Raw genomic sequence first — 12,963 nt, 5'->3', positions numbered from 1 at the left:
TTAGCCATAGGCAGAATAGGCAGCCGTGTAGGGTACCACTCTGCCTGGGGGCACCACTCCGCTGGGAGCCCAGACAGACGGGAAGCAGTGGAGCATGTAAGAGCAGGGCTGCTGCGTCCTAGAGAGAGCCGAATGCAGCACAGTCTGAGGGAGGGGCTGCTGGGAAGTCTCTGGGAAGGGGTGGGGGAAGGAGCTCACCTGCAAGGGCTGGGCTGGAGGTGCTCAAGCACCAGGAATATTCAAGGCTGGGGGCTGTGCTCCACCAATATTTGGAGCTGGGTTTCTCCCCTGCCCGCTAGGTTGCCTTGCCTTGAAGAAACGTCAGTCTCTCTCTTTGTTTGTGCTGCTTTGCCTAGGCTATAGAATCAGTGGCGCAGGCCTCCTTGAGACGGGGAGAAGGGAGAGGAGGTGGGGAAGAGAGGGGACACATTGCTTGTGATGCTCTTTCTCGCCTGCACCCAGTTGGCAGCAGCCGTGGTGAGGTCGCACTTGATTGGCAACCCTCTGGCCCGGTACTCATCCTAGGGGAGTGCGAGTGGGCTTTCTGGACTGATGAGAGTCTCTAGGAGCATGTGCGTGGACCGTGGTCCACAGTGAGTGTGCCTGGGTGGGGGGGAGGGAGAGGGGGGTCACCTTCTGGAGCTTGCTTCTGCCCGTAGGAGGGGGGAGAGGTCTGCTTCTGGCCCTACCCTGGGGCAGCTTGTCTGCATCCCAGGTTCCTTATCCCAGCCCTGCCCCACCAGAAGCCCGCACCCCCAACCTGACGGCACCTCTCCACTGTGACCTCTCTCTCCGCCTTCCCAGAAGCCTCCACTTGAGGGGAAAAACGTGCAACTTAAATTCTGGTGTCAGTGGAGTTCTTGTGTTTACATAATACTTATTATATTTACACCCTTTAAAGTTACGTGTTACGTAGAGATGTTATCTTGTAATGTTTCTCTGACTACTGTGTGGGTGCTCAGTTTCCCTATGATTTTTTCTCAGGATCTAGATGGTGGTAGGGTGTGTGACTTGTTTGTAGAGCCCGATAGTGCAGTGTGTTGCCGTCTGCAGAGAGAATGGCCGAAACCTGTCTCGGGCAACCTGATGGGCCTGGGCCGTCTCCTGCTAAGGTGCCAAATTGAAGGATGTTGGAAACAAAGGTTCAAGGTGCCTCTACTGCTGGAAAGTAGACAAAGGCCGAGGAGAGTGTCATGTGCCTGGTTTGGATTCCGGAAGTGCCGGTGTAGGTGTGAAGGATGGCTGGGGTGCTTTTGGAACTATTTCCATACAAACCAGTCAGGACTCTGGGGGAGGCCTCCTTCTCTCTGAGCAGACTGTTTCAGAGCAAGACTCTTACATCTTCCCTGCGTCTTGACCTTCAGGCTTCAGCCATTTGCCCTGCCACCTAGCTCGCGTCCTCAGCGAAGTTCTGCCCAGGGAAGGTCTGGGGAAACCAGGGTCCCTGCACCCACTCAGCCATAGCCAATAAAACGAAGGTTTATTAGACGCAGGATCACATGTCTTAAATAAAGCTTGTAGGTACAGAAACAGCTCTCATCAGGTCTCATTCTTGGAGGGTCGGAGCCTAGACAGTCTGGGGCCTTCCGTCATTTCGCCAGCCAGCTTCCAAATGACCTTCCCTCTCTAGCCTTTGTGTCTCTTTATCTGGGCTTTCTGGATCTCTTTGTCCTCAGCACCTTTCAATTTTGGCACTTTGCATGGGGAAACTGAGGCACCCACTGAGTATTCAGAAGACGAAACATAAGACTTTCCCTTTTTCCACAAAGTCAACAAACTATAATAGTATTATGAAGCAGGACATGCTGCTTTCTGACTTTACACTTTTAATTGACCCTTTATCTTTTGTGGTGCCTACGCATTGTAGCTTCATTATTATATCGGCTTACAAGGCGAACAGCGGGGTGGGGTGGGGATGCACCAACATTTTGGGCACACAAAATTACAAACAAACCTGCGTGCCTATGCTACCTGTGGTGTGACGTCTTTCCCTGGTGTGAGGCGTCAGGGCTGTGTTGGGTGAGGTGCTGTGGGGAGGTGAGGCTGGCTTGGTCCTCCTGCTGAGGAATGACAGTGAAAGTACTCACTTCCTCGCAGGCCAGTTGAATGGTCACACACGGCTGGGCTGGGGATAGCCAGATAGCATGTGTGAATCAGGACAGGGTAGGGTAGGGTGCAGATGTCCCACTTATTAGGGACGTCCATTTTGGGTCTTTTTCTTATATAGGTCCTATTGCCCCATTTCCATCCTGATTTTTCACTTGCTGTCTGGTCACTCTAGATAGGGTATTGGTGCCTATATAAGCACGCCCAATATTCGAGACTGGCCTAAAATCAGACATCTGGATCTGGTCATCCTAGCTGGGAGTGGATCTCTCCCCCGGACTGGCAGTGTCCATCTCCCAGGGGGAGCTGCACAGGGCAGATAAGCTGCTGTGGCTCCATGGGCCCCGTCCCTGAGATCAGATCTGTGTAACTTCACCATGGTCCGTTGAGCTGGCGGTGGTGCCCATTGGCATGTGATCGATTGAGGGTTTGCTTGCTGCTGTGCCACTCTGTCACCCAAGTGTTGCAGTTTTCCACCTATTTCCTCTTCTACTGCAGCTGTTGAACAGCAGCCGGGTGGGGGGGCTGGGTGGATGATCTCAGAGTTCATGACAAGCTGCATGTGAACTGTGTATATTCAGTTTTGTATATGATGCATTGACATTTTTTGCCAGAAAATGCAGTTGCTTAGAATCTGGTTTGCAATTTATTTTTTTTAAAAGCATCATTCTTCCTAAACAGAAAATTAAGTTGTTGACAATATTATGTGTGCAATTTGGTTATGGGAAGGGGTGGACCAGTTTTCATCAGAGAACAAAAAATGTTGACTGACTTTCTATAGCCCGTTACTGCTAAATAGGCTCCAACAACTGTAATTGTTCATCTCCTTACTAGTTAGCAGGGGTCGCCCACTTATGCACATTACTAGGTGGCACGCGAGCTGATTTTTGATGACGCAGTGGTGCGCTGAATGGCTCAGCCCCGCTGCTCTGGGTTCCGGCTGCTGCCCCATTGCCATCGGGGTCCGCGTGCCAGTCCACTCAGCACTTGCTGCTGGCTGGAGACCCCAAGGAACCCCAGGGTGGCAGCAGGCTGAGCAGGCCGGTGGCTGAGACCCAGCTGAGCACTCAACCCGCTGTCGGCCTGGGGTTCCATTCACTCAGCTGGCATGGGCTGAGCGGGACTAATCAATGAAATAGGAAAACAGAGCAACTAATGACAGTGGAAGAACCTAGAGCAGTGGTCCAAACCTTTTTCGTCTGGCAGCGGCACGAAGGACCGTGGTGGTGGTATGCATCCGGGAATGCTGCTGAAATTCGGGGCAAGCAGTGTCATCCAGCGGCGTTGTGCCAAACATGGCCGAATTTCAGCGACTTTGGCAGATGCTCGTCCTCTGGCCAGTATTCGGGTGCACTGAAAAGCCCTGTGGCGTCATGGCGCCGCAGGCACGCACGTTGTGGACCCCTGACCTAGAGAGCCTCTGAAACACGTGATCATTTTGATTTAATGGACTTGAACTGTCCGAAGATTGAGTTGTTGCCACATGCAAAATCAATGATGGACCTTGTACAGTTATTCATACCAGCAAACTTGCACCCATATTCTACATGACAATTCTACTGTCTTTCGATTTTTAATGGATGTGAACTGTATTGAAAATTGACATGGTTGGCACATGCAAAATCGATGATGGATGTTGTACAGTTACTCATACCAGCAATTGTTGAATACATTGCCACTCGTATTCTACTAACAATTCCTTAACAGTAGCATCAGACGAACAGTTTTTCAACAAGGCATTAAAAACTTCCCCTCTTACAATGAGTCGAACCTAACGTTGCTATTGTCTTACAATCGACAGACATCACTTTGTCTTGCACCATGACTTATTACGATGCAGCCAAAAAGCGCAGAAGATTGCTTTTAATTAACAACTAATCCTTGTTTCACTTTATCTTCATATTATATTTACGTGACAAGTTTAAAAATTATATTATTTGCATCATTCTGTCAAATCAGAATTTTTTCTATAGTGCTACTTTTTTGTGCTAGTTCATCAGCATTACAGTGTGCTTAATTAAGTTAAACTGGTTTTAGTAACATGCCTGTGACAAGTTTTCCACTACTGTAAGCTTATGTTTGTGTTGCTAAGAGCAAGACAGGCACAGGGGCACCAGTTTAATAATCTTGCCTAGGGCATCATAAATCCTAAGGACGGCCCTGGCTGCAGAGACAGGGGCTTGGGGGATCAGCAGCTCGAGAGGGGAGGTGTGGAGGGAAAATCAGGAGGGGACCACCAGCCTCTGTCCAGAACAGAGGCAGAACAAGCCAGGTCTGTGAGATCAGGACACAATAAGGTCCCTGTCAGAGCTGGCCACACTGGATGGTATCTTGGGTCCTAAGCTCACTGAGGGGGTGGGGCAGGCATCTAGTCACAGATTCCAGGCCAGAAGGGGCCAGTCTGACCCTCTGCATCACACAGGCAAGAGACCTACCCCAGAAGCATTCCTAGAGCAGAGCTTTGAATAAAAGAGCCAATCTGTACCTAAAAATGGCCAGTGACGGAGAATCCCCCAGACCCTGGGTAAGTTGTTCCAATGGTTAATTACCCTCACTCTTAAACATTTGCACTTTATTTCCCGTCTGAATGTCTCATTTTAACTTCCAGCCATTGGATCATGTTATCCTTTCTCTGCTAGACTGAAGAGCCTATTATCCAGAGGCACCGACTTTATCATTTCCCAGGGGGTGCTCCACCTCAGCTCCACCCCATGCTCTGCCCCCACTCAACACCTTCCCCCAAGACCTCACCCCCAGCCCGCCTCTTCTGGCCCCTGCTCCACCTCTTCCTACTCTCATGCCATCTGTCCCACCTCAGCTCCTCCTGCATGCCGCTGAACAGCTGATTGAGGAGGGTGGGATGCACTGGGAGGGTGGGGAGGAGCTGATCGGCAGGGCCCACCACCCACTATTTTTTTCCTGTGGATGCTCCAGCCTCAGAACACCCATGGAGTCGTGCCTATGCCATTATCAAATATTTGTTCCCCATGCAGATATTCACAGACTGTAATCAAGTCCCCCTGAACCTTCTCTTTGCCAAGCTAAATAGTTTGATCTCCTTAAGTGTATCATCATAAGGCAGAATTTTTAATCCTTTCATCATTCTTGTGGCTCTTTTCTGACCCTTCTCCAATCTATCAATATCCTTCTTGAATTGTGGGCACCAGAGCTGAATACTGTATTCCAGCGGCGGTCACACCAGTGCCAAATCCAGAGGTAAAATAACGTCTCTTTTCCTATTTGAGATTTCCCTATTTATGCATCCTAGGATCACATTAGCTCTTTTGGCCACAATGTAGCAATGGGAGCTCATGTTCTGTTGCTTATCCACCACGACCACCAAATCATTTTCAGAGTCACTGCTTCCCAGGAGAGAGTCCCCCATTCAGTAAGTGTGGCCAACATTCTTTGTTCCTAGATGTACACATTTACATACAGCCATATTAAAATGCATATTGTTTGAAGGCTCCCACTTTCCAAGTGATCCACATCACTCTGTATCAGTGACCTATCCACTCCCCCAATTTCTGTCATCTGCAGACTTTATTAGTGATGATTTTATATTTTCTTCTAGATAATAGGTAAAGATGTTCAATTGCATAGGGCTAAGAACCGATCCCTGCAGGACCCTACTAGAAACAGACCCACTTGATGATGACCCATCATTTACAGTTACATTTTCAGACCTATCAATTAGCCAATTTTTAATCTATTTAATATGTGCCTTGTTAATTTTATATTGTCCTAGTTTTTAAATCAAGATGTCATGTGGCACCAAGTTAAATGTCTTACAGAAGTCTAAGTATATTACATCAACACTATTAACTTTATCAACCGAAGTTATTAGCTTATTAAAAAAGATAAAGTTAGTATGACGGGATCTATTTTCCATAATGCCATGTTGCTTTTCATTAATTACATTACCCTCATTTCATTCTTTATTAACTGAGCAGGGCTGCCCAGAGGATTCAGGGGGCCTGGGGAAAAGCAATTCCGGGGACCCCTTCCATAAAAAAAAGTTGCAATACTATAAAATACTATATTCTTGTGGGGGCCTGGGGCAAATTGCTCCACTTGCCCCCCCCCCCCGGCAGCAGCCCTGTAACTGAGTCCTGTATTAGCCACTCCATTATCTTGCTTGGGATCAATGTCAGGCTGACAAGCCTATAATTACCCAGGTCATCTCATTTATGCTTTTAAAAATTGGCTCAACATTAGCTTTCTTCCAGTCTCCTGGAACTTCCCCAGTGCTCCAAGCCTCATTGAAAACCAACATTAACGGTCCAGCGAGCTCCTCAGCCAACTCTTTTAAAATTCTTAGATGCAAGTTATCTGGACTGGCTGATTTTAAAATGTCTAACCTTAATAGCTTCTGTTTTACATCCTTCAGAGATACTAGTAGAATGGAAAAAGTGTTATCACCACTATATGAAGAGACTGCATCATCTGTTTTTTCCCTCAAATATAAAACAGAAGTATTCATGAAACACTTCTGCTTTTTCTGCATTACTATTGATAATTCTACCAGTTCCATCTAGTACCAAAAGCACTCTCGGGATCCATTTTGTTCCAAATATATTTAAAAACCTCCCTCTTACTGAAGGTCTACACTTAAAATGCTGCAGCAGTGCAGCTGTACTGGTGTAGTGCTTCAGTGAACACGCTACCTACGCTACCTACCTAGTTAATCCACCTCCCTAGGAGGGGTATCTATGTCAATGGAAGAAACTCTTCCATTGACGTAGCGCTGTCTATGTGGGGATTCACTCAGTATAACTGCATTGCTTAGGGGTGTGGATTTTTCAGTCATGGGATAAGAGGGAAGGTCCTCTCATTGATTGGTAACTGGTTAAAAGATAGGAAACAAAGGGTAGGAATAAATGATCAGTTTTCAGAATAGAGAGAGGTAAATAGTGATGTCCTTCAGGGGTCTGTACTGGGGCCAGTCCTATTCAATATATTAATTGATCTGGAAAAAGGGGTAAAGAATGAGGTGGCAAAATTTGCAGATGATACAAAACTACTCAAGATAGTTAAGTCCCAGGCAGACTGCGAAGAGCTACAAAGGGATCTCTCAAAACTGGGTGACTGGGCAACAAAATGATAGATGAAATTCAGTGTCGATAAATGCAAAGTACACCTCTACCTCGATATAACGCTGTCCCCGGGAGCCAAAAAATCTTTCCGCATTATAGGTAAAACCGCATTATATCGAACTTGCTTTGATCCACCGGAGTGCACACCCCCCTTACCCCACCCCGGAGCGCTGCTTTACCGTGTTATATCTGAATTCGTGTTATATCGGGTTGCGTTATATCAGGGTAGAGATGTAATGCATATTGGAAAAGATAATCTCAACTATACATATAAAATGATGGGTCTAAATTAGCTCTTACCACTCAAGAAAGATCTTGGAGTCATTGTGGATAGTTCTCTGAAAACATCCACTCAAGGTGCAGCGGCAGTCAACAAAGCAAACAGAATGTTGGGAATCATTAAGAAAGGGATAGAGAGTAAGACAGAAAATAGCATATTGCCTCTATGTAAATCCATGGTATGCACACATCTTGAATACTGCTTGCAGATGTGGTTGCACTATCTCAAAAAAGATATATTGGAATTGGAAAAGGTTCAGAAAAGGGCTACAAAAATGATTAGGGGTATGGAATGGCTGCTGTAAGAGGAAAGATTAATAAGACTTGGACTTTTCAGCTTGCAAAAGAGACAACTAAGGGGGATATGATAGAGGTCTATAATATCATGACTGGTGTGAAGAAAGTAAATAAGGAAGTGTTATTTACTTCTCATAAAACAAGAACTAAGGGCCACCAAATGAAATTAATAGGCAGCAGGTTTAAAACAAAAAAAAGGAAATATTTTTTCACACAATGCACAACTCCTGTGGAACTCCTTGCCAGGGATGTTGTGAAGGCCAAGACTATAACAGCGTTAAAAAAAGAACTAGATAAATTCGTGGAGGATCGGTCCATCAATGGCTATTAGCCAGGATGGGCAGGGATGGTGTCCCTAGCCTCTGTTTGCCAAAAGCTGGGAATGGTTGATAGGGGATGGATCACTTGATTACCTGTTCTGTTCATTCCCTCTGGGGCACCAGGCATTGGCCACTGTCGGAAGACAGGCTAGATGGACCTTTGGTCTGACCCAGTATGGTCATTCTTATGTTCTTAAGGTGTGTCTGGGCTGGGACATGTGCCTGCTGCCTGGATGCCTGCCTGCTCCAGTAGGAAATCCTCCTTCCCTTACTGGGAACAAGATAGAGTCACTGGGACTCTCTAAGGACTGGAGCCTGGAGAGATCTATGCTGGGAGTACCCTCAGTGTCGCCACCCATATGCATTCAAAATTATGAGTCAGTTTCCCTAAAATCATGAGATTTAAAAACCAGTGCTGTTGTGCTGGAAGCTGCTAGTGGTGCTATCAGTCACAGACCTGGAGATGATGGATGTACTAAACATCCTTCATTCAGGGTAAATGGAGGAGCAATTAAATATCCCTTTGTGTGGTGATGGCTGAAGCAATAGAAACCACTGCCCAAGACACTGGCCAGCATGGCAAGGCCCGAGCAGAATCATAGAATCATAGAAGATAGGGTTGGAAGAGACATCAGAGTCATAATAGTCAAAACCCCCTGCTCAAAGCAGGACCAATCCCACACTAAAATCACCCAGCCATGGGACCTTTGTCAACCTGACCTTAAAAACCTCTAAGGATGAATTCCACCACCTCTCTAGGTAACCCATTCCAGTTGCTTCCCCACCACCTCCTAGTTGAAATAGTGTTTCCTAATTCCCCTTACCTCTCCCAACTGGCAACTGAGACCATTGCTCCTTGTTCTATCATCTGTCACCACTGAATACAGCCGAGCTCCATCCTCTTTGGAATCCCCCTTCAGGTAGTTGAAGACTGCTATCAAATCCCCCCTCACTATTCTCTTCTGCAGATTAAACAAGCCCAATTCCCTCAGACTCTCCTCTTAAGTCATGTGCCCCAGCCCCCTGATCATTTTAGTTGCCCTCCGCTGGACTCTCTCCAGTTTGTCCACATTCGTTCTGTAGTGGGCGGACCAATACTGGACACAATACTCCAGATGTGGCCTCACCAGTGCTGAATAGAGGGGAATAATCACTTCCCTTGATCTGCTGGCAGTGCTCCTACTAATGCAGCCCAAAATGCCGTTAGCTTCTTGGCAACAAGGGCACACTGCTGACTCATATCCAGCTTCTCATCCACTGTAATCCCCAGGTCTTTTTCTGCAGAAGTGCTGCTTAGCCAGTCGGTTCCCAGCCTGTAACAGCATGGGATTCTTCCATCCTAAGTGCAGGACTCTGCACTTGTCTTTGTTGAACCTCATCAGATTTCTTTTGGCCCAATCCTCCAATTTGTCTAGGTCACTCTGGACCCTATTCCTACCCTCCAGCGTATCTACCTCTCCCACCATCTTAGTGTCATCTGCAAACTTGCTGAGGGTGCAATCCATCCAATCATCCAAATCATTAATAAAGATGTTGAACAAAACCAGCCTCAGGACCAACCCCCGGTGACCGCCACTTGATACCGGCTGCCAACTAGACATCGAGCTGTTGAGTACTACCCATTGAGCCCCACAATCTAGCCAGCTTTCTATCCACCTTATAGTCCATTCATCCAATCCGTACTTTTTTTAACTTGCTGGCAAGAATACTGTGGGAGACCGTATCAAAAACTTTGCTGAAGTCAAGATATAGCACGTCCACTGCTTTCCACTGGAAGGCAATCAGGTTGGCCAGGCATGACTTGCCCTTGGTGAATCCATGCTGACTGTTCCTGATCAACTTCCTCTCCTCCAAGTGCTTCACAATGGATTCTTTGAGGATCTGCTCCATGATTTTTCCAGGGACTGAAGTGAGGCTGTAGTTCCCTGGGTTCTCCTTCTTCCCTTTTTTTAAAGATGGGCACTATATTTGCCTTTTTCCAATCGTCCAGGACCTCCCCCAATTGCCATGAGTTTTCAAAGATAATGGCCAATGGCTCTGCAATCACATCAGAAGTTAAGCCATACAGGCCCACTGATCTCCCTGGGACTGATTGCAAATACAGGGGCTGGGACATTGATTGGTTGTGTGTGTGTGTGTGTGCGCGTGTGTGAGTGTGCATGCATATGTGTGTGTGTGTGCGAGCAAGAGAGAGAGAGAGAGCAACCAGAAAGCCAGGAGAAAGCATCTGGTCATGAGAAGGAGCAGAGACAGCACTCCTTGAGGCAAACCTGGAAATTGTGAGCAAGGAAACTGCTTGCTGTCATTTGTTTCTGCTGTGTTCATGGAAACAAGACTTTATATGCTCTTTGTAAATAACAGGATTGCATCAAAGACTATACCTGACTCATAACATCAATTTCTCCTGCTAATGGAAGCAACCTGCATGGCCCCAAACCTGTTAACTGCTCAGTCCAGACCCCCACTGGGGTCTTTTCTTTGCCTTCTGCTTTCTGAGCCCTGAGGTCACACTCGGTCACAGTTTCTGGTTTTTGTCCACAAAGAGCCAGACACCATTAAATGCAAGCTGAGAGTCTTACCTACTCCCAGGACTCCAGGAGCTCAGGCTTTAAAATAAACACCAAACATCATGAGGCACAGTAACATGTGGAGAGCTGGCAACACTGCCTATGGTGCCCAGCACTTGCTACCAGCCCCCGGGCAAAGACTGGTATAGCACAGCATGTGCAATGACACTATACTGCCACAGCACTGCTCTGTGGTCATTGAAGAGCCCCCTGCCATTTATCACACGGGCTGCAGGGTTAAAGCCAGCTTGGCTGATTCCAGTTTGTCTCAAGGCTGCTCTGGAAGCCCCAATTTCAGCTGGATAAAGGCTTCCCTCCACTCCCTGTCCCATCACATGCTGATGTGTGCCGGGCAGGAGCTTGTGCACCCACCCCAAAGGGAACTGCATTTAATGAATCAATACTAGGTGTGAGATACAGGTGATGCTATACATGAGGGGTAAATACCAGCTGTGATTTACACAGGATAGATACTAGGTGTGATATACTCAGGACAGATACTAGGTGTAAATGCCAGATGTGATTTACACAGGAGAGATACTAGGTGTGATCTACATGCGATAGATACTAGGTGTAAATGCCATCTGTGATTTACACCGGAGAGATACTGGGTGTGATTTACACAGGACAGATACAAGGTGTGATCTACACAGGATAGGTACTAGGTGTAAATGCCAGGTGTGATTTACACCAGAGAAATGCTGGGTGTGATTTACACAGGACAGATACAAGATGTGATATACACAGGATAGGTACTAGGTGTAAATGCCAGCTGTGCTATACTAGGGCTGGTGGTGATGGCAGAAGGAGCAGTTAGAATTTTTCATTTTGCGTCCCCCTCCCCCTGCATCCCACTTACCAACCCCTCCCTGGGCCAGGGGTCAGGGCTCAGCTGCCCCCCCTCGGGCAGCGCTGCTAACTCTCTTGCTCCTTGGTGTGTTTCTCGAAGCCCCTGCTCTGGGAGCCCTGTGACTAGGGGAGTCCTGACCTGCATTTTCAAGAGTAAGTGCCTTGTTGCAGAGAGAAGCTAGACAGCATGGCTCCCCGCAGCTCAGAGACGTGACAGCAGAGACAGACCTGACAGGGGTTATTTTCAAAGATCTCTGCTTTGGGAGGTGAGCTCTGAATTCTGGGGCTGGTGGGTGGGCTAGCACCCTCCCTCCCCATCTGGCACTTGGTCTCACAATGTCACTTTGGGCTGAGGCCAGGCCAGACTTTTCAGCCCGAATGGCCTAGAAAGGGGTCTGGGCTGAGACAGACTCATCAGCCAGAATGGACTACTCAGCGCTGGCTCCAGCACTATCCAGGGGTTCCCTGCAGGGACCCCACCCACTCAGCAGCTGAGCAGCCCCAACCACAAGGGCTCTGCTACCTTGTATTTCCTTCCGCAGCGAACCTTTGCCCTGTGCCTTGGGGTTTATCTCCCTGCCCAGCTCTGGGGAGGAGTCTCTTGCAGGGCTAGTCAGCCAGCCTCACAGTGATACCAGCTGGGCCGTGGAGCTGCTGTTTCTGGATCCAGGACATGGGGCTGCACAGCTGTGGGGTGCAGAGGGAACTGAGGAAAGGTCTTGGCTGCCCATGGTGGGGTGCATTGGACTTTTGGGGTTCAGTACCAACAGCCCATGAGCCCTAAACTCCACTGCTCCTGCCTGTGGAATGGGGTTTAACCCGCAGGGGGCGCTGTGTTAGCCTGCCAGCTGGGCCTTGATAACCAGCTGGCTGGGCTGGGCAGCCCACAAGGGTTCTTTAGCCCAGGTAGCTGAGGCCCTGGTCTAGATGCCCCTTTCTTGTAGATGCTGCTGAACCCTAGAGACCCAAGGGAGGGGGACAGGGGCTTTGGTTTGTTCTGTACAAGGCCCCAGGGAGCAGGAGGACACTGCCTGGCTGTCCCTCAGGGAGCCAGACAGCACCAGGCAGGAGCTGGGCAAGAAGCAGTTGTCTGCAGGGCAGCGGGGGCTGGGGAAGGACACAGCGGTGCGGGGCAGGCCTACCAGAGAAGAGGGGCAGGCTGACGTCATCTGTCCCTGCTGGCCTTGCTTCCGGACTGCATGGCTAATCTCAGGCCCAGCACTGCTTCCCGTTTCCGCTCCAATCTCTGTCTGGGAGGGGGCTCCAAACAGGAAACCTGGCCAGCTGTGCCCTGCAGGAGCACCCTTCCCACTCAGCCACAGCCCCTGCTCCCCTGGGACTGCCCCAGGCCAAGGGGGCTGAGTGCCCCAGCCACCCCGGCTTCTCTTCTGCCTAGATGCTGCCTGTGGCTCCTCTGGGCCAAGCCCCCAAGGCTCACAGCTGGATGGG

The sequence above is a fragment of the Chelonoidis abingdonii genome, chromosome 7, assembly GCF_003597395.2.
Source record: "Chelonoidis abingdonii isolate Lonesome George chromosome 7, CheloAbing_2.0, whole genome shotgun sequence".
NCBI classification, from domain to species: Eukaryota; Metazoa; Chordata; order Testudines; family Testudinidae; genus Chelonoidis; species Chelonoidis abingdonii.
Note: the sequence above shows the minus strand (reverse complement) of the source record.